This window comes from Paramormyrops kingsleyae, chromosome 3 (assembly GCF_048594095.1).
Source record: "Paramormyrops kingsleyae isolate MSU_618 chromosome 3, PKINGS_0.4, whole genome shotgun sequence".
Classification (NCBI taxonomy): Eukaryota; Metazoa; Chordata; class Actinopteri; order Osteoglossiformes; family Mormyridae; genus Paramormyrops; species Paramormyrops kingsleyae.
This window is the reverse complement of record NC_132799.1, coordinates 1,083-28,494: the sequence shown is the minus strand read 5'-3', so window position 1 is coordinate 28,494 and position 27,412 is coordinate 1,083. Positions and strand designations below refer to the sequence as shown.

At 47.5% G+C, this 27,412-nt stretch overlaps 1 pseudogene; it reads left to right on the top strand.

The window, feature by feature from the left end:
- Positions 1-27,161, top strand: part of LOC111852823 (zinc finger protein basonuclin-2 pseudogene) — a 30,742-nt pseudogene extending 3,581 nt beyond the window's left edge.
- Positions 27,162-27,412: the final 251 nt, after the last annotated feature.

Here is a 27,412-nt window from a genome sequence, read left to right as displayed (position 1 = left end):
TCAATATACTAAAAACTAAAGGTTTAAACACCCCGGATAAACCCGGAATCAGTGAGGAGAACCAATTGTTCCAGCTGTACTCAAACAGGCCATGCTCCTTATGTATCACAGACATCCGTTTGTGCACCACGTCCTCCAGATTCTGCACAGCCTGAGAGGAATCAGGGATGTACGTGCAACATTCTCTCCCCAGTATAGCACAAACACCGCCTTTCTCAGCCAATAGAATATCCAATGCCATACGATTTTGCAGAGCCACCTGCTTAACCACGGATAATTCACCCTGAACGGCCTTTATAGTATCAAGTGTCTGATTGGCCAGTTTCTCCACTGCAGTCTGCAGGGCAGCCACCGCAGTCGGAAGGTCTGACACTCCAAGGGATGGAATAAACACCCCAAACCATTGTTCAGTCCGACTAAGCGACCATCTACTGCGTGAATATGCATGCATAGCCAAAGACATCTGCTCCTTGGGCACCACGCGAATAGGAGGAACAAGATAAGCCAGATAATACCAATCAACCTCCGCCGCCAAAAGAGACAAAACAATGTAACCCTTAAGAGAGTTCAATTCAATTCAATTTTATTTATATAGCGCATTATCACAACATTACATTGTCTCAATGCGCTTTACATTTCTGCCTCGTAAGGACCCCCCATTGAGTAAGCCAAAGGCAACGGTGGCAAGGAAAAACTCCCTAAGAGGAAGAAACCTTGGGAGGAACCAGACCCAAAGGGGGAGCCCATCCTCCAGGGGTCGGCAGATGAGACAAACAAACAAGATGAAATGACTAAGCTAATACAGGGGTTGAAATATATGTCTCAATGCAGCGGCCGACCGGTGCAGGCACGTGGTGCTTGATGCACGATGGCAGGATTAATAGAGGCACAGCCGCAGGGAAGGATGGCGAGGCATCGTGTTGAGCCAAGGGCAGGCAGGTTGGAGGGTAGTTGCCGGTGGTGGAGGTAAGTGTCTTGTAGGCAGCAGAGGCATAAATTCTTCAACGACATTGTGCTCCAGGGAGCACACCCCAGAAGGGTGTGGCCACAGATAAACGCAGAACGTGGTGGTGCCACTAGCAAGACATCACCAAGGACAGAAAAGTTGACATAAGCCCTACAGTGCAGAGGTGGGGAGGAAGGGGTTAGCGACTGGGCCGAATTAAACAGACGGAAACACACAGTCTCATTCACAGGGATGACAGCCAAGCCATCCTCAGGCAGGGTCTTCCCCTTCGCCCTCACATGTGTGTCCGATGGGTCCTCAGCCTCCCATGCTCTATCAGCAGCCCATGTGATGATTACCTGGGCCAAACAAACCCATCCCTCACTTGTACTATTCACGCCTACTAGCAAATGAACTGTAGTGAAACCTCAGTGATTGGACTCATCAGCCTGAGTCAGATAGAGGACTGGATTGTTCCCAGCAAACTCTTGTTGTAATCGGTCATGTGTGGCCTTAAGGGCCTCCTCCACTGCCCGCGACTTAACATGTATGTAATAGTTTGGGGTCTATTTCTTTTCTTCTTTGCTTAAAGGTTTTCTACCTGACTATTTTATCTGGTGGCAACATAAAAGGAAAATAAGGATAAAAGAAATAGCGGGTTTGCCAAGTCTGTCGAGTGGAATCCAGTTATACCTCCAAGTGGATGCTGTTATTCCTTTCAAGTTTGGGAAATTGCACAAAAGAAAAAGGCACAACTTGACAAGCACTCAGGTAGACTGTGGTCATAAAGGGATGGACACTATCAGCAGCAGCACTCAGGTAGGCTGCGGTCATAAAGGGATGGACACGGTCAGCAGCAGCACTCAGGTAGACCGTGGTCATAAAGGGATGGACAAGGTCAGCAGCAGCACTGAGGTAGGCTGTGGTCATAAAGTGATGGACATGGTCAGCAGCAGCACTCAGGTAGGCTGCGGTCATAAAGGGATGGACACGGTCAGCAGCAGCACTCAGGTAGGCTGCGGTCATAAAGTGATGGACATGGTCAGCAGCAGCACTCAGGTAGGCTGTGGTCATAAAGGGATGGACATGGTCAGCAGCAGCACTCATGTAGACTGTGATCATAAAGGGATGGACATGGTCAGCAGCAGCACTCAGGTATACTGTGGTCATAAAGGGATGGACATGGTCAGCAGCAGCACTCAGGTAGGCTGTGATCATAAAGGGACGGACACGGTCAGCAGCAGCACTCAGGTAGGCTGCGGTCATGAAGAGATGGACACGGTCAGCAGCAGCACTCAGGTAGGCTGCGGTCATAAAGGGATGGACACGGTCAGCAGCAGCACTCATGTAGGCTGCGGTCATAAAGGGATGGACACGGTCAGCAGCAGCACTCAGGTAGGCTGCGGTCATAAAGGGATGGACACGGTCAGCAGCAGCACTCAGGTAGGCTGCGGTCATAAAGCGATGGACACGGTCAGCAGCAGCACTCAGGTAGGCTGCGGTCATAATGTGATGGACACGGTCAGCAGCATTAAGGTAGGCTGCAGTCATAATGTGATGGACATGGTCAGCAGCAGCACTCAGGTAGGCTGCGGTCATAAAGCGATGGACACGGTCAGCAGCAGCACTCAGGTAGGCTGCGATCATAAAGGGATGGACACGGTCAGCAGCAGCACTCAGGTATACTGTGGTCATAATGTGATGGACATGGTCAGCAGCAGCACTCAGGTAGGCTGTGGTCATAAAGGGATGGACATGGTCAGCAGCAGCACTCAGGTAGGCTGTGATCATAAAGGGATGGACACGGTCAGCAGCAGCACTCAGGTAGGCTGCGGTCATGAAGAGATGGACACGGTCAGCAGCAGCACTCAGGTCGGCTGCGGTCATAAAGGGATGGACACGGTCAGCAGCAGCACTCAGGTTGGCTGCGGTCATAAAGGGATGGACACAGTCAGCAGCAGCACTCAGGTAGGCTGTGATCATAATGTGATGGACACGGTCAGCAGCATTCAGGTAGGCTGCAGTCATAATGTGATGGACATGGTCAGCAGCAGCACTCAGGTAGGCTGCGGTCATAATGTGATGGACACGGTCAGCAGCATTCAGGTAGGCTGCAGTCATAATGTGATGGACATGGTCAGCAGCAGCACTCAGGTAGGCTGTGGTCATAAAGGGATGGACACGGTCAGCAGCATTCAGGTAGGCTGCAGTCATAATGTGATGGACATGGTCAGCAGCAGCACTCAGGTAGGCTGTGGTCATAAAGGGATGGACATGGTCAGCAGCATTCAGGTAGGCTGCAATCATAATGTGATGGACATGGTCAGCAGCAGCACTCAGGTAGGCTGTGATCATAAAGGGATGGACATGGTCAGCAGCAGCACTCAGGTAGGCTGTGGTCATAAAGGGATGGACATGGTCAGCAGCAGCACTGTTCAGTCAAACAACGTAGGCTGTTACGATCTAATGGGTGTGGTATTGCTTGTGACGTCACGCATGCGACGTAGCAGGAAGTAGGTTCTCACCTAATTGTAGTTTGGAGACGCGTATAAGAAGCCGGCTTGTATGTTTGTCTGTTTCGCCGTTCTGGGAGATTGTGCAGAAGAGCAACATCAGAGACTGGAAAAGCAGACGGTAAGAAGAGGATTTTATTTTTATATTGTGAGGTTTACTGTTGCTGCCGGTGAAATCTGCAGTTGTGGCTGATAACTGGTGGTTGTAGCGGTTCTCTTAAGGCATAAGTTGAGCGACAGCATTATGAGTTTGGTTTGGTGTAATTGTTGGCAATTTTTGCTCCGGTTTAAATATGAAAGGACGCTGGTAGTATAAAAAAGCAGGTATGTTGTTAACGGCGAGATGCATACAGAAATTTAAGATGAGTTGAAGGTGTCTCATGTGTCAGGTGGAAGGTATTTATTGTGTAATATGAATATAATGTGTATCACTATCTTCCTTGTTTTAGAAGGTGTTTAACTATTAAAATGAAATAATTTATTTAATATGTAATGTGAATATTTGTATGTGCATTTGCTAGAGTTTGATGTCTCGAGACCGGTCTTTTATGCTGTCTTGGTCTTGTCACGGTCTCAACGGTCTATTGTCTTGTTCTCGGATCCCTCTGTCTTGGTCTTGCTGTCTCAGATCGACATAGTGGTCGGGAGATTTGGAGCGAATAGTATCCATGACACACAACGTAAGATTCGATAATGCAACATTATTATTATTTCGCCTTTGGCGCCCTTCAAATGCAACCAATCAATGACATTCAGACATTGACGCTCATCCAATAAAAATTCGCGTTATACGCGCAAAATAAGTGTAAAATAGGAGGAACAAGTGTAAAAAGGGGCAACGACAATAGAGCCCGACTGATTTATCGATATTATCGGCCGATATTAGGCATTTTCCAAACTTTCGGTATCGGCATTTATAATGGCCGATAAATGAATATTTAAAAAATAAAAAAACGGACGAAACACCCTTCAACCATGTCATGAGTGTTGGCGTTGTATAGTTTGTCCACCAGAGGGCCGTCCCTGTTGGCAACACTCGTGTATAACGCGCCACACATCCTGCAACCTGCTGATCCAGCCTGATCCAGTCGGGCAGAGAGAACCAGTTATCTGCGAGAGATCATTGGTGAAGTGTGTTCATGGTGAGTTGGTCACGAGACATACATTGCTTGAATAACAATTAAAAGAACATCCCCATCAGTTCTCTTAACTCAAATAAGCATGACAAAATTCGTGACTGCCATGTCCAGTTTTGCTGCTGTTAAATAAGCCGAGAGTGAAGCGGAATTAGCTAGTAATTACGTTACGTTTTACAGTGTAGACTGACTGTCCTTTTAACTTTTGACAATGAGACTGAAGTATTTCTTTAATAGCGTGACAGTTATAGCAGTGAGACGTATCATCTCTCCTTGGCCTGTTGTATTGAAAATGTATGTTTTACAATTTGCAGTATGACGTTATCCATTGCTAAATTATGGCTCATCATAGACTAGCTAACCACAAAGCTAGCTAATGCCACTTTCAGTGGATGACCGCTAACGTTAACATTAATGAGCTTGGAAACCACAACAAACTTATTCTACCTAAATAAAGTAATGATTACTGTATTTATAACTAGCATATCTCTAGTTACAGTCCCTTCATTGTAAAATGTAAGTTAGATATTTGCGAGGAGTGAACATTTAGACATAGAGGAAAAAGTATCAAACGTAGCTTGTGCATAAAAGTTAGCTTTTCTTTTACATGTGTGTGAAATCCAATGACGCCAAGTGTGCGTTGCAGACTGTCATTCAGCCGCAGCATTAACGAGTCACATAATTGATTTAGATCGCTAAATAGTAGGTTTTGGACGTTTTAGAACGTTAGTTTTGGACACGGACAGCGGCAGCACTCAGGTAGGCTGCGGCCATCAAGGGATGGACATGGTCAGCGGCAGCACTCAGGTAGGCTGCGGTCATAAAGGGATGGACACGGACAGCGGCAGCACTCAGGTAGACTGCGGTCATAAAGGGATGGACACGGACAGCGGCAGCACTCAGGTAGACTGCGGTCATAAAGGGATGGACACGGTCAGCGGCAGCACTCAGGGAGGCTGCGGTCATGAAGGTGATGGACACGGTCAGCGGCAGCACTCAGGGAGGCTGCGGTCATGAAGGTGATGGACACGGTCAGCGGCAGCACTCAGGGAGGCTGCGGTCATGAAGGTGATGGACACGGTCAGCGGCAGCACTCAGGGAGGCTGCGGTCATGAAGGTGATGGACACTGTCAGCAGCAGCACTGTTCAGTCAAACAACGTAGGCTGTTACGATCTAATGGGTGTGATATCGCTTGTGACGTCACGCATGCGATGTAGCAGGAAGTAGGTGAGACTATTTAGTTTGGAGACGCGTATAAGAAGCCAGCTTGTATGTTTGATTGTTTTGCCGTTCTGAGAGATTGCGCAGAAGAACATCAGAGACTGGAGAGGCAGCCGGTAAGAAGAGGATTTTATTTTTATTTTGTATAGGGCTCAGTATTCCCCAACTGGGGCTTAAAATATTAACTGTGGTCCTTTTATTTTTGTTTTTCCAGGGGTGATGGGGAAGAAGGATGCAGGACAGTTCAAGACATCAGGTAAGTGGACCGGAGGAGCAGATGGAGGAGCAGCGATGCAGACAGGTAATTATCAGCCTTTTTATTCTTGTTTCAGGTTATTTCCCCACCAAGGGCTCAGTATTTCTGTTTCGGGTTATGGTTAAGGTTTAGGTTAGGGTTTAGGTTAGGGTTATGAATTGTGGTTAGAAACCCCCAGGGCCTGTTACCCCAGCGTCCCAGGGCCACATGAATGCACTGGCCAATTCGGGTCCATCGGTGCATCCACCCGCTTGCGCGCACGCTGTTCATTCCCCAACTGGGGCTTAAAATATTAACTGTGGTGCTTTAATTTTTGTTTTTCCATGGGTGATGGAGAAGATGGATGTAGGCGAGTGCAAGACATCAGGTAAGTGGACCGGAGGAGCAGATGGAGGAGCGGCGACGTAGACAGGTAATTATCAGCCTTTTTATTCTTGTTTCAGGTTATTTCCCCACCAAGGGCTCAGTATTTCCGTTTCGGGTTATGGTTAAGGTTTAGGTTAGGGTTTAGGTTAGGGTTATGAATTGTGGTTAGAAACCCCAGGGCCTGTGACCCCAGCGTCCCAGGGCCACATGAATGCACTGGCCAATTCTGGTCCATCGGTGCATCCACCCGCTTGCGCACACACCGTCCATTCCCCAACTGGGGCTTAAAATATTAACTGTGGTGCTTTAATTTTTGTTTTTCCATGTGTGATGGAGAAGATGGATGTAGGACAGTGCAAGACATCAGGTAAGTGGACCGGAGGAGCAGATGGAGGAGCGGCAACGTAGACAGGTAAATATCAGCCTTTTTATTCTTGTTTCAGGTTATTTCCCCACCAAGGGCTCAGTATTTCTGTTTCGGGTTATGGTTAAGGTTTAGGTTAGGGTTTAGGTTAGGGTTATGAATTGTGGTTAGAAACCCCAGGGCCTGTGACCCCAGCGTCCCAGGGCCACATGAATGCACTGGCCAATTCGGGTCCATCGGTGCATCCACCCGCTTGCGCACACACCGTCCATTCCCCAACTGGGGCTTAAAATATTAACTGTGGTGCTTTAATTTTTGTTTTTCCATGTGTTATGGAGAAGATGGATGTAGGAGAGTGCAAGACATCAGGTAAGTGGACCGGAGGAGCAGATGGAGGAGCGGCGACGTAGACAGGTAATTATCAGCCTTTTTATTCTTGTTTCAGGTTATTTCCCCACCAAGGGCTCAGTATTTCCGTTTCGGGTTATGGTTAGGGTTTAGGTTAGGGTTATGAATTGTTGTTTGAAACCCCAGGGCCTGTGACCCCAGCGTCCCAGGGCCACATGAATGCACTGGCCAATTCGGGTCCATCGGTGCATCCACCCGCTTGCGCACACACCGTCCATTCCCCAACTGGGGCTTAAAATATTAACTGTGGTGCTTTAATTTTTGTTTTTCCATGGGTGATGGAGAAGATGGATGTAGGAGAGTGCAAGACATCAGGTAAGTGGACCAGAGGAGCAGATGGAGGAGTGGCGACGTAGACAGGTATTTATCAGCCTTTTTATTCTTGTTTCAGGTTATTTCCCCACCAAGGGCTCAGTATTTCCGTTTCGGGTTATGGTTAGGGTTTAGGTTAGGGTTATGAATTGTGGTTAGAGACCCCAGGGCCTGTGACCCCAGCGTCCCAGGGCCACATGTATGCACTGGCCAATTCGGGTCCATCGGTGCATCCACCCGCTTGTGCACACACCGTCCATTCCCCAACTGGGGCTTAAAATATTAACTGTGGTGCTTTAATTTTTGTTTTTCCATGGGTGATGGAGAAGATGGATGTAGGAGAGTGCAAGACATCAGGTAAGTGGACCGGAGGAGCAGATGGAGGAGCGGCGACGTAGACGGGTAATTATCAGCCTTTTTATTCTTGTTTCAGGTTATTTCCCCACCAAGGGCTCAGTATTTCCGTTTCGGGTTATGGTTAAGGTTTAGGTTAGGGTTTAGGTTAGGGTTATGAATTGTGGTTAGAAACCCCAGGGCCTGTGACCCCAGCGTCCCAGGGCCACATGAATGCACTGGCCAATTCGGGTCCATCGGTGCATCCACCCGCTTGCGCACACACCGTCCATTCCCCAACTGGGGCTTAAAATATTAACTGTGGTGCTTTAATTTTTGTTTTTCCATGGGTGATGGAGAAGATGGATGTAGGAGAGTGCAAGACATCAGGTAAGTGGACCGGAGGAGCAGATGGAGGAGCGGCGACGTAGACAGGTAATTATCAGCCTTTTTATTCTTGTTTCAGGTTATTTCCCCACCAAGGACTCAGTATTTCCGTTTCGGGTTATGGTTAAGGTTTAGGTTAGGGTTTAGGTTAGGGTTATGAATTGTGGTTAGAAACCCCCAGGGCCTGTTACCCCAGCGTCCCAGGGCCACATGAATGCACTGGCCAATTCGGGTCCATCGGTGCATCCACCCGCTTGCGCGCACGCTGTTCATTCCCCAACTGGGGCTTAAAATATTAACTGTGGTGCTTTAATTTTTGTTTTTCCATGGGTGATGGAGAAGATGGATGTAGGCGAGTGCAAGACATCAGGTAAGTGGACCGGAGGAGCAGATGGAGGAGCGGCGACGTAGACAGGTAATTATCAGCCTTTTTATTCTTGTTTCAGGTTATTTCCCCACCAAGGGCTCAGTATTTCCGTTTCGGGTTATGGTTAAGGTTTAGGTTAGGGTTTAGGTTAGGGTTATGAATTGTGGTTAGAAACCCCAGGGCCTGTGACCCCAGCGTCCCAGGGCCACATGAATGCACTGGCCAATTCTGGTCCATCGGTGCATCCACCCGCTTGCGCACACACCGTCCATTCCCCAACTGGGGCTTAAAATATTAACTGTGGTGCTTTAATTTTTGTTTTTCCATGTGTGATGGAGAAGATGGATGTAGGACAGTGCAAGACATCAGGTAAGTGGACCGGAGGAGCAGATGGAGGAGCGGCAACGTAGACAGGTAAATATCAGCCTTTTTATTCTTGTTTCAGGTTATTTCCCCACCAAGGGCTCAGTATTTCCGTTTCGGGTTATGGTTAGGGTTTAGGTTAGGGTTATGAATTGTTGTTTGAAACCCCAGGGCCTGTGACCCCAGCGTCCCAGGGCCACATGAATGCACTGGCCAATTCGGGTCCATCGGTGCATCCACCCGCTTGCGCACACACCGTCCATTCCCCAACTGGGGCTTAAAATATTAACTGTGGTGCTTTAATTTTTGTTTTTCCATGGGTGATGGAGAAGATGGATGTAGGAGAGTGCAAGACATCAGGTAAGTGGACCAGAGGAGCAGATGGAGGAGTGGCGACGTAGACAGGTATTTATCAGCCTTTTTATTCTTGTTTCAGGTTATTTCCCCACCAAGGGCTCAGTATTTCCGTTTCGGGTTATGGTTAGGGTTTAGGTTAGGGTTATGAATTGTGGTTAGAGACCCCAGGGCCTGTGACCCCAGCGTCCCAGGGCCACATGTATGCACTGGCCAATTCGGGTCCATCGGTGCATCCACCCGCTTGTGCACACACCGTCCATTCCCCAACTGGGGCTTAAAATATTAACTGTGGTGCTTTAATTTTTGTTTTTCCATGGGTGATGGAGAAGATGGATGTAGGAGAGTGCAAGACATCAGGTAAGTGGACCGGAGGAGCAGATGGAGGAGCGGTGACGTAGACGGGTAATTATCAGCCTTTTTATTCTTGTTTCAGGTTATTTCCCCACCAAGGGCTCAGTATTTCCGTTTCGGGTTATGGTTAAGGTTTAGGTTAGGGTTTAGGTTAGGGTTATGAATTGTGGTTAGAAACCCCAGGGCCTGTGACCCCAGCGTCCCAGGGCCACATGAATGCACTGGCCAATTCGGGTCCATCGGTGCATCCACCCGCTTGCGCACACACCGTCCATTCCCCAACTGGGGCTTAAAATATTAACTGTGGTGCTTTAATTTTTGTTTTTCCATGGGTGATGGAGAAGATGGATGTAGGAGAGTGCAAGACATCAGGTAAGTGGACCGGAGGAGCAGATGGAGGAGCGGCGACGTAGACAGGTAAATATCAGCCTTTTTATTCTTGTTTCAGGTTATTTCCCCACCAAGGGCTCAGTATTTCTGTTTCGGGTTATGGTTAAGGTTTAGGTTAGGGTTTAGGTTAGGGTTATGAATTGTGGTTAGAAACCCCAGGGCCTGTGACCCCAGCGTCCCAGGGCCACATGAATGCACTGGCCAATTCGGGTCCATCGGTGCATCCACCCGCTTGCGCACACACCGTCCATTCCCCAACTGAGGCTTAAAATATTAACTGTGGTGCTTTCATTTTTGTTTTTCCATGGGTGATGGAGAAGATGGATGTAGGAGAGTGCAAGACATCAGGTAAGTGGACCGGAGGAGCAGATGGAGGAGCGGCGACGTAGACAGGTAATTATCAGCCTTTTTATTCTTGTTTCAGGTTATTTCCCCACCAAGGGCTCAGTATTTCCGTTTCGGGTTATGGTTAAGGTTTAGGTTAGGGTTTAGGTTAGGGTTATGAATTGTGGTTAGAAACCCCAGGGCCTGTGACCCCAGCGTCCCAGGGCCACATGAATGCACTGGCCAATTCGGGTCCATCGGTGCATCCACCCGCTTGCGCACACACCGTCCATTCCCCAACTGGGGCTTAAAATATTAACTGTGGTGCTTTAATTTTTGTTTTTCCATGGGTGATGGAGAAGATGGATGTAGGAGAGTGCAAGACATCAGGTAAGTGGACCGGAGGAGCAGATGGAGGAGCGGCGACGTAGACAGGTAATTATCAGCCTTTTTATTCTTGTTTCAGGTTATTTCCCCACCAAGGGCTCAGTATTTCCATTTTGGGTTATGGTTAGGGTTTAGGTTAGGGTTATGAATTGTGGTTAGAGACCCCAGGGCCTGTGACCCCAGCGTCCCAGGGCCACAGGAAGGCACTGGCCAATTCGGGTCCATCGGTGCATCCACCTGCTTGCGCGCACACCGTCCATTCCCCAACTGTGGTTTAAAATATTAACTGTGGTCCTTTTTATATTTGTTTTTCCAGGGGTGATGGAGAAGAAGGATGCAGGAGAGTCCAAGACATCAGGTAAGTGGACCGGAGGAGCAGATGGAGGAGCAGTGACGCAGGCAGGTAATTATCAGCCTTTTTATTCTTGTTTCAGGATATTTCCCCACCAAGGGCTCAGTATTTCCGTTTCGGGTTATGGTTAGGGTTTAGGTTAGGGTTATGAATTGTGGTTAGAAACCCCAGGGCCTGTGACCCCAGCGTCCCAGGGCCACAGGAAGGCACTGGCCAATTCGGGTCCATCGGTGCATCCACCCGCTTGCTCACACACCGTCCATTCCCCAACTGAGGCTTAAAATATTAACTGTGGTGCTTTAATTTTTGTTTTTCCATGGGTGATGGAGAAGATGGATGTTTCCTGATATTAAATAATGCTTTCATGGTCTTTAGTGTTTTCTAATATTAAACAACGCTTTCTTGGTTTTCTATTGTTATCTGATATTAAACGATGCTTTGTCGGACAGTTAGTCAATGGCCCCCGAGGGCCCTTTACCTCGGGCCCTGCCCTGCCTGCATGTCTACCTAGGGAAGGTGCACCGAATCCTGTGTACACTTCCGCGGAGGTACTGTGGACATCCAAAATATCCAAGATTGCTAGACATCAATCCGGGAATGATATGTGTGATAAGTAACTCCACCACTGGTCCCTGTCTGCATATCTACCCAGGGAAGGTGCACCGAATATGACAGCCTTATTTATAATAGTTGACCAGATGGCTGAAGTCGCAGTAAGTTAAATAGGGATATCTGGTCAACTCTCTATATCTTACAAAAGGTTGACCAGATGGCCAAAGTTGCAAAAGGTTGACCAGATGGCCAAAGTTGCAAATGGTTGACCAGATGGCCGGAGTTCCATCTTGCGGAGCTTAAAGGGGGTAAACCTCAGGGGGGTGGGTGGTCGCCGGTGACAGCAGTCGGGAGGGGGCTGAAGTCTCGGGCCACAAGGCTCCCATGGAGATCAGGGTCCTGGGGCCCGGAAGGCCCGTCCTGGGCCGACTGTCTTGGCCCCGGAGGGCTCATCCTCCTGGGGCCTTAAGGTCAGCGGCCCTTTGTCCAAAGCGTAGCCGGGGAAGGTGCACTTAATGCTGGGTACCTTTGAGAAGGTTGCCTGGTCTTAGGAGGTCCATAAGGTCAGGGGCCCTTTGTCATAAGTGTACCCAGGGAAGGTGCATCTAACCCTGGGTAGCCTGGGGCAACTGTCTTTCCATAACCCTAAGTAGCAGGTGGAAGCTTAACCCTAAGTAACAGGTGGAAGCATAACCCTAAGTAGCAGGTGGAAGCATAACCCTAAGTAGCAGGTGGAAGCATAACCCTAAGTAGCAGGTGCACGCATAACCCTAAGTGCCAGCTGCAACCATAACCCTAAGTCACAGGGAAGTCCGGGAACCAGCGGACCCTCTGTGAAACTGTACCCAGGGAAGGTGCATTGAATCCTGGGTACCTTTCAGATGGTTACCTGGTCTTAGGAGGTCATTAAGGTTAGGGACCTTTGTCATAAGTGTACCCAGGGAAGGTGCACTGAATCCTGGGTACCTTTCAGATGGTTACCTGGTCTTAGGAGGTCATTAAGGTCAGGGGCCTTTGTCATAAGTGTACCCAGGGAAGGTGCACTGAATCCTGGGTACCTTTGAGAAGGTTGCCTGGTCTTAGGAGGTCATTAAGGTTAGGGACCTTTGTCATAAGTGTACCCATGGAAGGTGCACTGAATCATGGGTACCTTTCAGATGGTTACCTGGTCTTAGGAGGTCATTAAGGTTAGGGACCTTTGTCATAAGTGTACCCAGGGAAGGTGCACTGAATCCTGGGTACGTTTCAGATGGTTACCTGGTCTTAGGAGGTCCATAAGGTCAGGGGCCCTTTGTCATAAGTGTACCCAGGGAAGGTGCATCTAACCCTGGGTAGCCTGGGCCAACTGTCTTTCCATAACCCTAAGTAGCAGGTGGAAGCTTAACCCTAAGTAGCAGGTTCAAGCATAACCCTAAGTAGCAGGTGGAAGCATAACCCTAAGTAGCAGCTGCAACCGTAACCCTAAGTCACAGGGAAGTCCGGGAACCAGCGGACCCTCTGTGAAACTGTACCCAGGGAAGGTGCACTGAATCCTGGGTACCTTTGAGAAGGTTGCCTGGTCTTAGGAGGTCATTAAGGTTAGGGACCTTTGTCATAAGTGTACCCATGGAAGGTGCACTGAATCCTGGGTACCTTTGAGAAGGTTGCCTGGTCTTAGGAGGTCATTAAGGTTAGGGACCTTTGTCATAAGTGTACCAAGGGAAGGTGCACTGAATCCTGGGTACCTTTCAGATGGTTACCTGGTCTTAGGAGGTCCATAAGGTCAGGGGCCCTTTGTCATAAATGTACCCAGGGAAGGTGCATCTAACCCTGGGTAGCCTGGGCCAACTGTCTTTCCATAACCCTAAGTGGCAGGTGGAAGCATAACCCTAAGTAGCAGGTGGAAGCATAACCCTAAGTAGCAGGTGGAAGCATAACCCTAAGTAGCAGGTGGAAGCATAACCCTAAGTAGCAGGTGCACGCATAACCCTAAGTGCCAGCTGCAACCGTAACCCTAAGTCACAGGGAAGTCCGGGAACCAGCGGACCCTCTGTGAAACTGTACCCAGGGAAGGTGCATTGAATCCTGGGTACCTTTGAGAAGGTTGCCTGGTCTTAGGAGGTCATTAAGGTTAGGGACCTTTGTCAAAAGTGTACCCAGGGAAGGTGCACTGAATCCTGGGTACCTTTCAGATGGTTACCTGGTCTTAGGAGGTCATTAAGGTCAGGGGCCTTTGTCATAAGTGTACCCAGGGAAGGTGCACTGAATCCTGGGTACCTTTGAGAAGGTTGCCTGGTCTTAGGAGGTCATTAAGGTTAGGGACCTTTGTCATAAGTGTACCCAGGGAAGGTGCACTGAATCCTGGGTACCTTTCAGATGGTTACCTGGTCTTAGGAGGTCCATAAGGTCAGGGGCCCTTTGTCATAAGTGTACCCAGGGAAGGTGCATCTAACCCTGGGTAGCCTGGGCCAACTGTCTTTCCATAACCCTACGTAGCAGGTGCAAGCATAACCCTAAGTGGCAGGTGGAAGCATAACCCTAAGTGGCAGGTGGAAGCATAACCCTAAGTAGCAGGTGGAAGCATAACCCTAAGTAGCAGGTGGAAGCATAACCCTAAGTAGCAGGTGGAAGCATAACCCTAAGTAGCAGGTGGAAGCATAACCCTAAGTAGCAGGTGCACGCATAACCCTAAGTGCCAGCTGCAACCATAACCCTAAGTCACAGGGAAGTCCGGGAACCAGCGGACCCTCTGTGAAACTGTACCCAGGGAAGGTGCATTGAATCCTGGGTACCTTTCAGATGGTTACCTGGTCTTAGGAGGTCATTAAGGTCAGGGGCCTTTGTCATAAGTGTACCCAGGGAAGGTGCACTGAATCCTGGGTACCTTTGAGAAGGTTGCCTGGTCTTAGGAGGTCATTAAGGTTAGGGACCTTTGTCATAAGTGTACCCATGGAAGGTGCACTGAATCCTCGGTACCTTTCAGATGGTTACCTGGTCTTAGGAGGTCATTAAGGTTAGGGACCTTTGTCATAAGTGTACCCAGGGAAGGTGCACTGAATCCTGGGTACGTTTCAGATGGTTACCTGGTCTTAGGAGGTCCATAAGGTCAGGGGCCCTTTGTCATAAGTGTACCCAGGGAAGGTGCATCTAACCCTGGGTAGCCTGGGCCAACTGTCTTTCCATAACCCTAAGTAGCAGGTGGAAGCTTAACCCTAAGTAGCAGGTGCAAGCATAACCCTAAGTAGCAGGTGGAAGCATAACCCTAAGTAGCAGCTGCAACCGTAACCCTAAGTCACAGGGAAGTCCGGGAACCAGCGGACCCTCTGTGAAACTGTACCCAGGGAAGGTGCATTGAATCCTGGGTACCTTTGAGAAGGTTGCCTGGTCTTAGGAGGTCATTAAGGTTAGGGACCTTTGTCAAAAGTGTACCCAGGGAAGGTGCACTGAATCCTGGGTACCTTTCAGATGGTTACCTGGTCTTAGGAGGTCATTAAGGTCAGGGGCCTTTGTCATAAGTGTACCCAGGGAAGGTGCATCTAACCCTGGGTAGCCTGGGCCAACTGTCTTTCCATAACCCTAAGTAGCAGGTGGAAGCTTAACCCTAAATAGCAGGTTCAAGCATAACCCTAAGTAGCAGGTGGAAGCATAACCCTAAGTAGCAGCTGCAACCGTAACCCTAAGTCACAGGGAAGTCCGGGAACCAGCGGACCCTCTGTGAAACTGTACCCAGGGAAGGTGCACTGAATCCTGGGTACCTTTGAGAAGGTTGCCTGGTCTTAGGAGGTCATTAAGGTTAGGGACCTTTGTCATAAGTGTACCCATGGAAGGTGCACTGAATCATGGGTACCTTTCAGATGGTTACCTGGTCTTAGGAGGTCATTAAGGTTAGGGACCTTTGTCATAAGTGTACCCAGGGAAGGTGCACTGAATCCTGGGTACGTTTCAGATGGTTGCCTGGTCTTAGGAGGTCCATAAGGTCAGGGGCCCTTTGTCATAAGTGTACCCAGGGAAGGTGCATCTAACCCTGGGTAGCCTGGGGCAACTGTCTTTCCATAACCCTAAGTAGCAGGTGGAAGCTTAACCCTAAGTAACAGGTGGAAGCATAACCCTAAGTAGCAGGTGGAAGCATAACCCTAAGTAGCAGGTGGAAGCATAACCCTAAGTAGCAGGTGCACGCATAACCCTAAGTGCCAGCTGCAACCATAACCCTAAGTCACAGGGAAGTCCGGGAACCAGCGGACCCTCTGTGAAACTGTACCCAGGGAAGGTGCATTGAATCCTGGGTACCTTTCAGATGGTTACCTGGTCTTAGGAGGTCATTAAGGTTAGGGACCTTTGTCATAAGTGTACCCAGGGAAGGTGCACTGAATCCTGGGTACCTTTCAGATGGTTACCTGGTCTTAGGAGGTCATTAAGGTCAGGGGCCTTTGTCATAAGTGTACCCAGGGAAGGTGCACTGAATCCTGGGTACCTTTGAGAAGGTTGCCTGGTCTTAGGAGGTCATTAAGGTTAGGGACCTTTGTCATAAGTGTACCCATGGAAGGTGCACTGAATCATGGGTACCTTTCAGATGGTTACCTGGTCTTAGGAGGTCATTAAGGTTAGGGACCTTTGTCATAAGTGTACCCAGGGAAGGTGCACTGAATCCTGGGTACGTTTCAGATGGTTACCTGGTCTTAGGAGGTCCATAAGGTCAGGGGCCCTTTGTCATAAGTGTACCCAGGGAAGGTGCATCTAACCCTGGGTAGCCTGGGCCAACTGTCTTTCCATAACCCTAAGTAGCAGGTGGAAGCTTAACCCTAAGTAGCAGGTTCAAGCATAACCCTAAGTAGCAGGTGGAAGCATAACCCTAAGTAGCAGCTGCAACCGTAACCCTAAGTCACAGGGAAGTCCGGGAACCAGCGGACCCTCTGTGAAACTGTACCCAGGGAAGGTGCACTGAATCCTGGGTACCTTTGAGAAGGTTGCCTGGTCTTAGGAGGTCATTAAGGTTAGGGACCTTTGTCATAAGTGTACCCATGGAAGGTGCACTGAATCCTGGGTACCTTTGAGAAGGTTGCCTGGTCTTAGGAGGTCATTAAGGTTAGGGACCTTTGTCATAAGTGTACCAAGGGAAGGTGCACTGAATCCTGGGTACCTTTCAGATGGTTACCTGGTCTTAGGAGGTCCATAAGGTCAGGGGCCCTTTGTCATAAATGTACCCAGGGAAGGTGCATCTAACCCTGGGTAGCCTGGGCCAACTGTCTTTCCATAACCCTAAGTGGCAGGTGGAAGCATAACCCTAAGTAGCAGGTGGAAGCATAACCCTAAGTAGCAGGTGGAAGCATAACCCTAAGTAGCAGGTGGAAGCATAACCCTAAGTAGCAGGTGCACGCATAACCCTAAGTGCCAGCTGCAACCGTAACCCTAAGTCACAGGGAAGTCCGGGAACCAGCGGACCCTCTGTGAAACTGTACCCAGGGAAGGTGCATTGAATCCTGGGTACCTTTGAGAAGGTTGCCTGGTCTTAGGAGGTCATTAAGGTTAGGGACCTTTGTCAAAAGTGTACCCAGGGAAGGTGCACTGAATCCTGGGTACCTTTCAGATGGTTACCTGGTCTTAGGAGGTCATTAAGGTCAGGGGCCTTTGTCATAAGTGTACCCAGGGAAGGTGCACTGAATCCTGGGTACCTTTGAGAAGGTTGCCTGGTCTTAGGAGGTCATTAAGGTTAGGGACCTTTGTCATAAGTGTACCCAGGGAAGGTGCACTGAATCCTGGGTACCTTTCAGATGGTTACCTGGTCTTAGGAGGTCCATAAGGTCAGGGGCCCTTTGTCATAAGTGTACCCAGGGAAGGTGCATCTAACCCTGGGTAGCCTGGGCCAACTGTCTTTCCATAACCCTACGTAGCAGGTGCAAGCATAACCCTAAGTGGCAGGTGGAAGCATAACCCTAAGTAGCAGGTGGAAGCATAACCCTAAGTAGCAGGTGGAAGCATAACCCTAAGTAGCAGGTGGAAGCATAACCCTAAGTAGCAGGTGGAAGCATAACCCTAAGTAGCAGCTGCAACCGTAACCCTAAGTCACAGGGAAGTCCGGGAACCAGCGGACCCTCTGTGAAACTGTACCCAGGGAAGGTGCATTGAATCCTGGGTACCTTTGAGAAGGTTGCCTGGTCTTAGGAGGTCATTAAGGTTAGGGACCTTTGTCAAAAGTGTACCCAGGGAAGGTGCACTGAATCCTGGGTACCTTTCAGATGGTTACCTGGTCTTAGGAGGTCATTAAGGTTAGGGACCTTTGTCATAAGTGTACCCAGGGAAGGTGCACTGAATCCTGGGTACCTTTCAGATGGTTACCTGGTCTTAGGAGGTCCATAAGGTCAGGGGCCCTTTGTCATAAGTGTACCCAGGGAAGGTGCATCTAACCCTGGGTAGCCTGGGCCAACTGTCTTTCCATAACCCTAAGTAGCAGGTGGAAGCATAACCCTAAGTAGCAGGTGGAAGCATAACCCTAAGTAGCAGGTGGAAGCATAACCCTAAGTAGCAGGTGCACGCATAACCCTAAGTGCCAGCTGCAACCATAACCCTAAGTCACAGGGAAGTCCGGGAACCAGCGGACCCTCTGTGAAACTGTACCCAGGGAAGGTGCATTGAATCCTGGGTACCTTTCAGATGGTTACCTGGTCTTAGGAGGTCATTAAGGTCAGGGGCCTTTGTCATAAGTGTACCCAGGGAAGGTGCACTGAATCCTGGGTACCTTTGAGAAGGTTGCCTGGTCTTAGGAGGTCATTAAGGTTAGGGACCTTTGTCATAAGTGTACCCATGGAAGGTGCACTGAATCCTCGGTACCTTTCAGATGGTTACCTGGTCTTAGGAGGTCATTAAGGTTAGGGACCTTTGTCATAAGTGTACCCAGGGAAGGTGCACTGAATCCTGGGTACGTTTCAGATGGTTACCTGGTCTTAGGAGGTCCATAAGGTCAGGGGCCCTTTGTCATAAGTGTACCCAGGGAAGGTGCATCTAACCCTGGGTAGCCTGGGCCAACTGTCTTTCCATAACCCTAAGTAGCAGGTGGAAGCTTAACCCTAAGTAGCAGGTGCAAGCATAACCCTAAGTAGCAGGTGGAAGCATAACCCTAAGTAGCAGCTGCAACCGTAACCCTAAGTCACAGGGAAGTCCGGGAACCAGCGGACCCTCTGTGAAACTGTACCCAGGGAAGGTGCATTGAATCCTGGGTACCTTTGAGAAGGTTGCCTGGTCTTAGGAGGTCATTAAGGTTAGGGACCTTTGTCAAAAGTGTACCCAGGGAAGGTGCACTGAATCCTGGGTACCTTTCAGATGGTTACCTGGTCTTAGGAGGTCATTAAGGTCAGGGGCCTTTGTCATAAGTGTACCCAGGGAAGGTGCACTGAATCCTGGGTACCTTTGAGAAGGTTGCCTGGTCTTAGGAGGTCATTAAGGTTAGGGACCTTTGTCATAAGTGTACCCATGGAAGGTGCACTGAATCATGGGTACCTTTCAGATGGTTACCTGGTCTTAGGAGGTCATTAAGGTTAGGGACCTTTGTCATAAGTGTACCCAGGGAAGGTGCACTGAATCCTGGGTACGTTTCAGATGGTTGCCTGGTCTTAGGAGGTCATTAAGGTCAGGGGCCTTTGTCATAAGTGTACCCAGGGAAGGTGCACTGAATCCTGGGTACCTTTGAGAAGGTTGCCTGGTCTTAGGAGGTCATTAAGGTTAGGGACCTTTGTCATAAGTGTACCCATGGAAGGTGCACTGAATCATGGGTACCTTTCAGATGGTTACCTGGTCTTAGGAGGTCATTAAGGTTAGGGACCTTTGTCATAAGTGTACCCAGGGAAGGTGCACTGAATCCTGGGTACGTTTCAGATGGTTACCTGGTCTTAGGAGGTCCATAAGGTCAGGGGCCCTTTGTCATAAGTGTACCCAGGGAAGGTGCATCTAACCCTGGGTAGCCTGGGCCAACTGTCTTTCCATAACCCTAAGTAGCAGGTGGAAGCTTAACCCTAAGTAGCAGGTTCAAGCATAACCCTAAGTAGCAGGTGGAAGCATAACCCTAAGTAGCAGCTGCAACCGTAACCCTAAGTCACAGGGAAGTCCGGGAACCAGCGGACCCTCTGTGAAACTGTACCCAGGGAAGGTGCACTGAATCCTGGGTACCTTTGAGAAGGTTGCCTGGTCTTAGGAGGTCATTAAGGTTAGGGACCTTTGTCATAAGTGTACCCATGGAAGGTGCACTGAATCCTGGGTACCTTTGAGAAGGTTGCCTGGTCTTAGGAGGTCATTAAGGTTAGGGACCTTTGTCATAAGTGTACCAAGGGAAGGTGCACTGAATCCTGGGTACCTTTCAGATGGTTACCTGGTCTTAGGAGGTCCATAAGGTCAGGGGCCCTTTGTCATAAATGTACCCAGGGAAGGTGCATCTAACCCTGGGTAGCCTGGGCCAACTGTCTTTCCATAACCCTAAGTGGCAGGTGGAAGCATAACCCTAAGTAGCAGGTGGAAGCATAACCCTAAGTAGCAGGTGGAAGCATAACCCTAAGTAGCAGGTGCACGCATAACCCTAAGTGCCAGCTGCAACCGTAACCCTAAGTCACAGGGAAGTCCGGGAACCAGCGGACCCTCTGTGAAACTGTACCCAGGGAAGGTGCATTGAATCCTGGGTACCTTTGAGAAGGTTGCCTGGTCTTAGGAGGTCATTAAGGTTAGGGACCTTTGTCAAAAGTGTACCCAGGGAAGGTGCACTGAATCCTGGGTACCTTTCAGATGGTTACCTGGTCTTAGGAGGTCATTAAGGTCAGGGGCCTTTGTCATAAGTGTACCCAGGGAAGGTGCACTGAATCCTGGGTACCTTTGAGAAGGTTGCCTGGTCTTAGGAGGTCATTAAGGTTAGGGACCTTTGTCATAAGTGTACCCAGGGAAGGTGCACTGAATCCTGGGTACCTTTCAGATGGTTACCTGGTCTTAGGAGGTCATTAAGGTCAGGGGCCTTTGTCATAAGTGTACCCAGGGAAGGGTTAGGGTTAGGGTTAGGGTTATGGTTAGGGTTACGGTTAGGGTTAGGGTTAGGGTTAGGGTTAGGGTTAGGGGTTAGGGTTAGGGGTTAGGGGTTAGGGTTAGGGTTAGGGTTAGGGGTTAGGGTTAGGGTTAGGGTTAGGGTTAGGGTTAGGAGCCTGTCCAGAATACCTATTATTTTTTCCGCATTTTGTAAAAAAAATGTATGGGACGGGTTTTTTTCCTGGCCTGTATTAAGTTTTATGGCCTGAATTTAGGAAACCTGGCCTCGTCAATGGGAAAATCCCATACGTTCGAAAAGCCAGGATACCTATAATTCATTAGAAGGACGTAATTCCTATTACGTAGTAACTGTTTTTGTACTGCAGGTGGCAGTATTTATTTTTTAAAAATGTATTACGGATTACCTATGTCTCATTATCTCAGGCCTATCTCAGACATATATATTACGGCTTCTATAATTCAGTAATAAGGTTTGTAGTAGCTTAACATAGGCTAATGTCACAGCCCGTTTTACATGGCCAAAATTGTTTTTTGATCAAGTTTTTAAAGTATATTGTGTTTTTTCTGTCTGTACATCACATATATATGTATGCAGGCATAGCCAGATGTATTTGTGCATTTACTTTTTTGTTTTTAATCTTTATTGTCTATTATCTTTAATCGATGTAGCTAACGTTTTATCATTTAGTTATGCTTAGGGAGGCCGTAATAAATAATATATATTGTGCACTTTATTGCTCAAGCTGCAGTACCTTTGTCTTCACCAACAGAGGGCAGACTGAGCTATTGGTCTCTATGGCATAGGTAGTAAAGCCGGATTATGTATTTATCATGGACTACCACAGTAGTCATTATACTTAGTGTTATAGCTGTCAAAAAAGTGACATCTTAGCATTTAGTTATACATAGGGAGGCCGTAATAAGTAATATATATTCTGCACTTTATTGCTCAAGCTGCAGTACCTTTGTCTTGACCAACAGAGGGCAGACTGAGCTATTGGTCTCTATGGCATAGGTAGTAAAGCCGGATTGTATACTTATCATGGACTACCACAGTAGTCATTATACTTAGTGTTATAGCTGTCAAAAAAGTGACATCTTATCATTTAGTTATACATAGGGAGGCCGTAATAAGTAATATATATTGCGCACTTTATTGCTCAAGCTGCAGTACCTTTGTCTTCACCAACAGAGGGCAGACTGAGCTATTGGTCTCTATGGTATAGGCAGTAAAGCCGGATTATATAGGTATGGTAGTAAGGCCGGATCCTGTATTTATCGTGGACTACCACAGTAGTCATTATACTTAGTGTTATAGCTGTCAAAAAAGTGACAGCTCGTTTTACATGACCAAAAGTGTTTTTTGATCAACTGTTTTAAGTATGTTGTGTTTTTTATGTCTGTACATTACATATGCATGTATGCAGGCATAGCCAGATGTATTTGTGCATTTATTTTTTTGTTTTTAATCTTTATTGTCTATTATCTTTATTCGATGTCGCTAACTTTTTAGCATTTAGTTATACATATGGAGGCCGTAATAAATGATATATATTGCGCACTTTATTGCTCAAGCTGCAGTACCTTTGTCTTCACCAACAGAGGGCAGACTGAGCTATTGGTCTCTATGGTATAGGCAGTAAAGCCGGATTATATAGGTATGGTAGTAAGGCCGGATCCTGTATTTATCGTGGACTACCACAGTAGTCATTATACTTAGTGTTATAGCTGTCAAAAAAGTGACAGCTCGTTTTACATGACCAAAAGTGTTTTTTGATCAACTGTTTTAAGTATGTTGTGTTTTTTATGTCTGTACATTACATATGCATGTATGCAGGCATAGCCAGATGTATTTGTGCATTTATTTTTTTGTTTTTAATCTTTATTGTCTATTATCTTTATTCGATGTCGCTAACTTTTTAGCATTTAGTTATACATATGGAGGCCGTAATAAATGATATATATTGCGCACTTTATTGTTCAAGCTGCAGTACCTATGTCTTCACCAGTGGGGGCAGGATGACCTAATGCTCAGTTTGGGTAGGAAAGCCAGATCATATACGTATCATGGACTATCATACTATAGAGATATACATATGTTACGGACTTTATCGCTCAAGCTGCAGTACCTATGTCTTCACCAGTGGGGGCAGGCTGACCTAATGCTCATTATGCGTAGGAAAGCCAGATCATATACGTATCATGGACTATCATACTACAGAGATATATATATATATTACGGACTATATTGCTCAAGCTGCAGTACCTGTGTCTTCACCAACAGAGGGCAGACTTACCTATTGTTCCCTATGACATAGTTAGTAAGGCCGGATTATATAATTGTGGCAGTAAAGCCGGATCATATACTTATCATGGACTATCATACAATAAAGATATATATATATTACAGACTTTATTGCTCAAGCTGCAGTACCTATGTCTTCACCAGTGGGGGCAGGCTGACCTAATGCTCATTATGCGTAGGAAAGCCAGATCATATACGTATCATGGACTATCATACTATAGAGATATACATATGTTACGGACTTTATCGCTCAAGCTGCAGTACCTATGTCTTCACCAGTGGGGGCAGGCTGACCTAATGGTCATTATGCGTAGGAAAGCCAGATCATATACGTATCATGGACTATCATACTACAGAGATATATATATATATTACGGACTATATTGCTCAAGCTGCAGTACCTGTGTCTTCACCAACAGAGGGCAGACTTACCTATTGTTCCCTATGACATAGTTAGTAAGGCCGGATTATATAATTGTGGCAGTAAAGCCGGATCATATACTTATCATGGACTATCATACAATAAAGATATATATATATTACAGACTTTATTGCTCAAGCTGCAGTACCTATGTCTTCACCAGTGGGGGCAGGCTGACCTAATGCTCAGTATGGGTAGTAAAGCCAGATCCTATACGTATCATGGACTATCATACTATAGAGATATATATATGTTACGAACTTTATTGCTCAAGCTGCAGTACCTATGTCTTCACCAGTGGGGGCAGGCCGACCTAATGCTCAGTTTGGGTAGGAAAGCCAGATCCTATACGTATCATGGACTATCATACTATAGAGATATATATATATATATTACGGACTATATTGCTCAAGCTGCAGTACCTGTGTCTTCACCAACAGAGGGCAGACTTACCTATTGTTCCCAATGACATAGGTAGTAAAGCCGGATTATATAATTGTGGTAGTAAAGCCGGATCATATACTTATCATGGACTATCATACAATAGAGATATATATATATATTACAGACTTTATTGCTCAAGCTGCAGTACCTATGTCTTCACCAGTGGGGGCAGGCTGACCTAATGCTCAGTATGGGTAGTAAAGCCAGATCCTATACGTATCATGGACTATCATACTATAGAGATATATATATATTACAGACTTTAATGCCCAAGCTGCAGTACCTGTGTCTTCACCAGTGGGGGCAGGCTGACCTAATGCTCAGTATGGGTAGTAAAGCCAGATCCTAAACGTATCATGGACTATCATACTATAGAGATATATATATGTTATGGACTTTATCGCTCAAGCTGCAGTACCTGTGTCTTCACCAGTGGGGGCAGGCTGACCTAATGCTCAGTATGGGTAGTAAAGCCAGATCCTATACGTATCATGGACTATCATACTATAGAGATATATATATGTTACGGACTTTATCGCTCAAGCTGTAGTACCTGTCTTCACCAGTGGGGGCAGGCTAGTAAAGCCAGGACCTATACGTATCATTGACTATCATACTTTAGAGATATATATGTTACGGACTTTATCGCTCAAGCTGCAGTACCTGTCTTCACCAGTGGGGGCAGGCTAGTAAAGCCAGATCCTATACGTATCATGGACTATCATAGTATAGAGATATATATATGTTACGGACTTTATTGCTCAAGCTGCAGTACCTATGTGTTCACCAGTGGGGGCAGGCTGACCTAATGCTCAGTATGGGTAGTAAAGCCAGATCATATACGTATCATGGACTATCATACTATAGAGATATATATATATTACGGACTTTATTGCTCAAGCTGCAGTACCTGTGTTATCACCAATAGGGGCAGGCTGGGCAGGGGCACATCTTATAGATAGGTATTACGGACTGTCTCGTATTGGACTCTAAAATCGCATCCCATATATAGGCATTACGGACCACCTCATTCTAGGTTCACAGGCCTGATGGCTGACTAGGCCTCAAACAAACATGAGGGGGCATCACAGCAGAGCCCTACGAGCTAGGGGTCTGAGATTCGGCACGCATAAACTGGACGTATGTCCGGACAAGTTTGCCAAGTTTCAAGAATGCAGCAGTTACAGAACATGTGTGGGGCCCATGTAGGTTTACATTTTAAATCACTTTTAAGCGCTAAAGTGGCAGGTAACCTGAGGGGGTCCGGCAGCTGAACCGTGTGAGCTAGGGGCTTGAAATTTCACACAGATAAACTAGTTTCATGTATGAATAAGTGTGCCAAGTTTCATTAGCGCAGCCCTTACCACTTAGCCGCAGTGGGCTTTAGAATTTGCCAAGTTAGGCAATGCAGGCGAATGGAGACATTAAAAACTAGGCCTCAAACGAAGCTGACCGGCCGCTACGGCCGAACCGTACGAGCTAGGGCTCTGAAATTCGGCGTGCTCATACTAGATACAAGTATGAATTGACGTGCCAAGTTTCAAGAAAGCAGCACATACAGAACAAGTTTGGGGGGCCATGTAGTTTTACATTTTAATTAGCTTTTAAGCGCTAATGTGGCGGGTAACCTGAGGGGGTCCTGCAGCTGAACCGTGTGGGCTAGGGGCTTGAGATTTCACACAGATAAACTAGTTGCATGTATGAATAAGTGTGCCAAGTTTCATTAGCACAGCTCTTACCACTCAGCCGCAGTGGGCTTTAGAGTTTGCCAAGTTAGGCAATGCAAGCGAATGGAGACATTAAAAACTAGGCCTCAAACGAAGCTGACCGGCCGCTACGGCCGAACCGTACGAGCTAGGGCTCTGAAATTCGGCGTGCTCATACTAGATACAAGTATGAATTGACGTGCCAAGTTTCAAGAAAGCAGCACATACAGGACAAGTTTGCGGGCCATGTAGGTATACATTTTAAATCGCTTTTAAGCGCTAAAGTGGCGGGTAACCTGAGGGGGTCCTGCAGCTGAACCGTGTGGGCTAGGGGCTTGAAATTTCACACAGATAAACTACTTACTGGTATGAATAAGTGTGCCAAGTTTCATTAGCGCAGCCCTTACCACTGAGCCGCAGTGGACCTTTAAATTTGCTAACATAGGCAATGTTAAGTCAATGGAGACATTAAAAACTAGGCCTCAAACGAAGCTGACCGGCCGCTACGGCCTAACCGTACGCGCTAGGGCTCTGAAATTCGGCGTGCTCATACTCGATATAAGTATGAATTGACCTGCCAAGTTTCAAGAAAGCAGCACATACATAACACGTTTGGGGGCCATGTACGTTTACATTTAAATCCCTTTTAGGCGCTCAAGCCGCATCCCCTATATAGGCATTACGGACTACCTCATTCTAGGTTCACAGGCCTGAGGGCTGACTAGGCCTCAAACAAACATGAGGGGGCGTCACGACGGAGCCCTACGAGCTAGGATTCTGAAATTCGGCACGCGTAAACTCGACGTGCGTCCGGACAAGCGTGCCGAGTTTCCAGAACGCAGCTCTTACAGAACAGTTTTAATCGACCCTCAGATTCAGCGAGGTCGGCAATGTTAAGTGAATGGAGGCACCGCGTATGTCATTTGAAGTGTAGGAGTGGCCTAGGAAGATGATTCAAAATGTTCCTGAGACTAGACAGTCTGCTCTTTAAATCACCCAATACATGTCCATTAAAATTATGCCTTCTTAATTAGATTCTAACAGGCTTTAAATGTGAGAGGCTGCATCTCTTTGACTAGGCCTCAAACTACCTTCAGGGGGTTAGGGTTAGGGTTAGGGTTTAGGGTTAGGGTTAGGGTTAGGGTTAGGGTTAGGGTTAGGGGTTAGGGTTAGGGTTAGGGGTTAGGGGTTAGGGTTAGGGTTAGGGTTAGGGGTTAGGGGTTAGGGTTAGGGTTAGGGTTAGGGTTAGGGTTAGGGTTAGGGTTAGGTTTATGAAATAAGACAAGTTTACTGGCATATCATAGATATTGCTGGTGCACGGGCAGCATTCACGGCTCTTTCCTGCTTTTATTCCTTTTTTCTTTTTAGGTTATCCTGATAGGGATGTACTTGGCCCTAATATAGGCGGCGGCCAAGGCGGAGTCGGCGGAGGTAAGGGCGGTCTGGTAAGTAAACTACCCTTCTAAATGGGTTCATGGGCAATATAGCCTTACTAACCCATATTTAATTCTTTATCTTTTTCTTTTCTAGGAGCGGCGGAGACGACGAAGACGGCGAGGACGGCGGCGGCGGCGACAAGGATGACAGCGGTAAGGAAGATTCCTGGTAAGTATAATTTCCCATAAATGGGTTTAAAATTATGTTCTAACCAGTTTAGATAAAGACATAAAAGGTTCTGAAGACAGAGAGGTCCCCGGTAAGTATATGTCCCCTTTGGGGTTCAATATTTTAGTTTAAAACCTTTTAAGAACTTCTAATGTCTGCCCTCTATGTTCCAAGGTGGAATATCATTCCTTCCCCACCCTGTATACCCGAGGCATCAGAACTGTCAAGGATGGTAAACCCAGCAGGGAAAC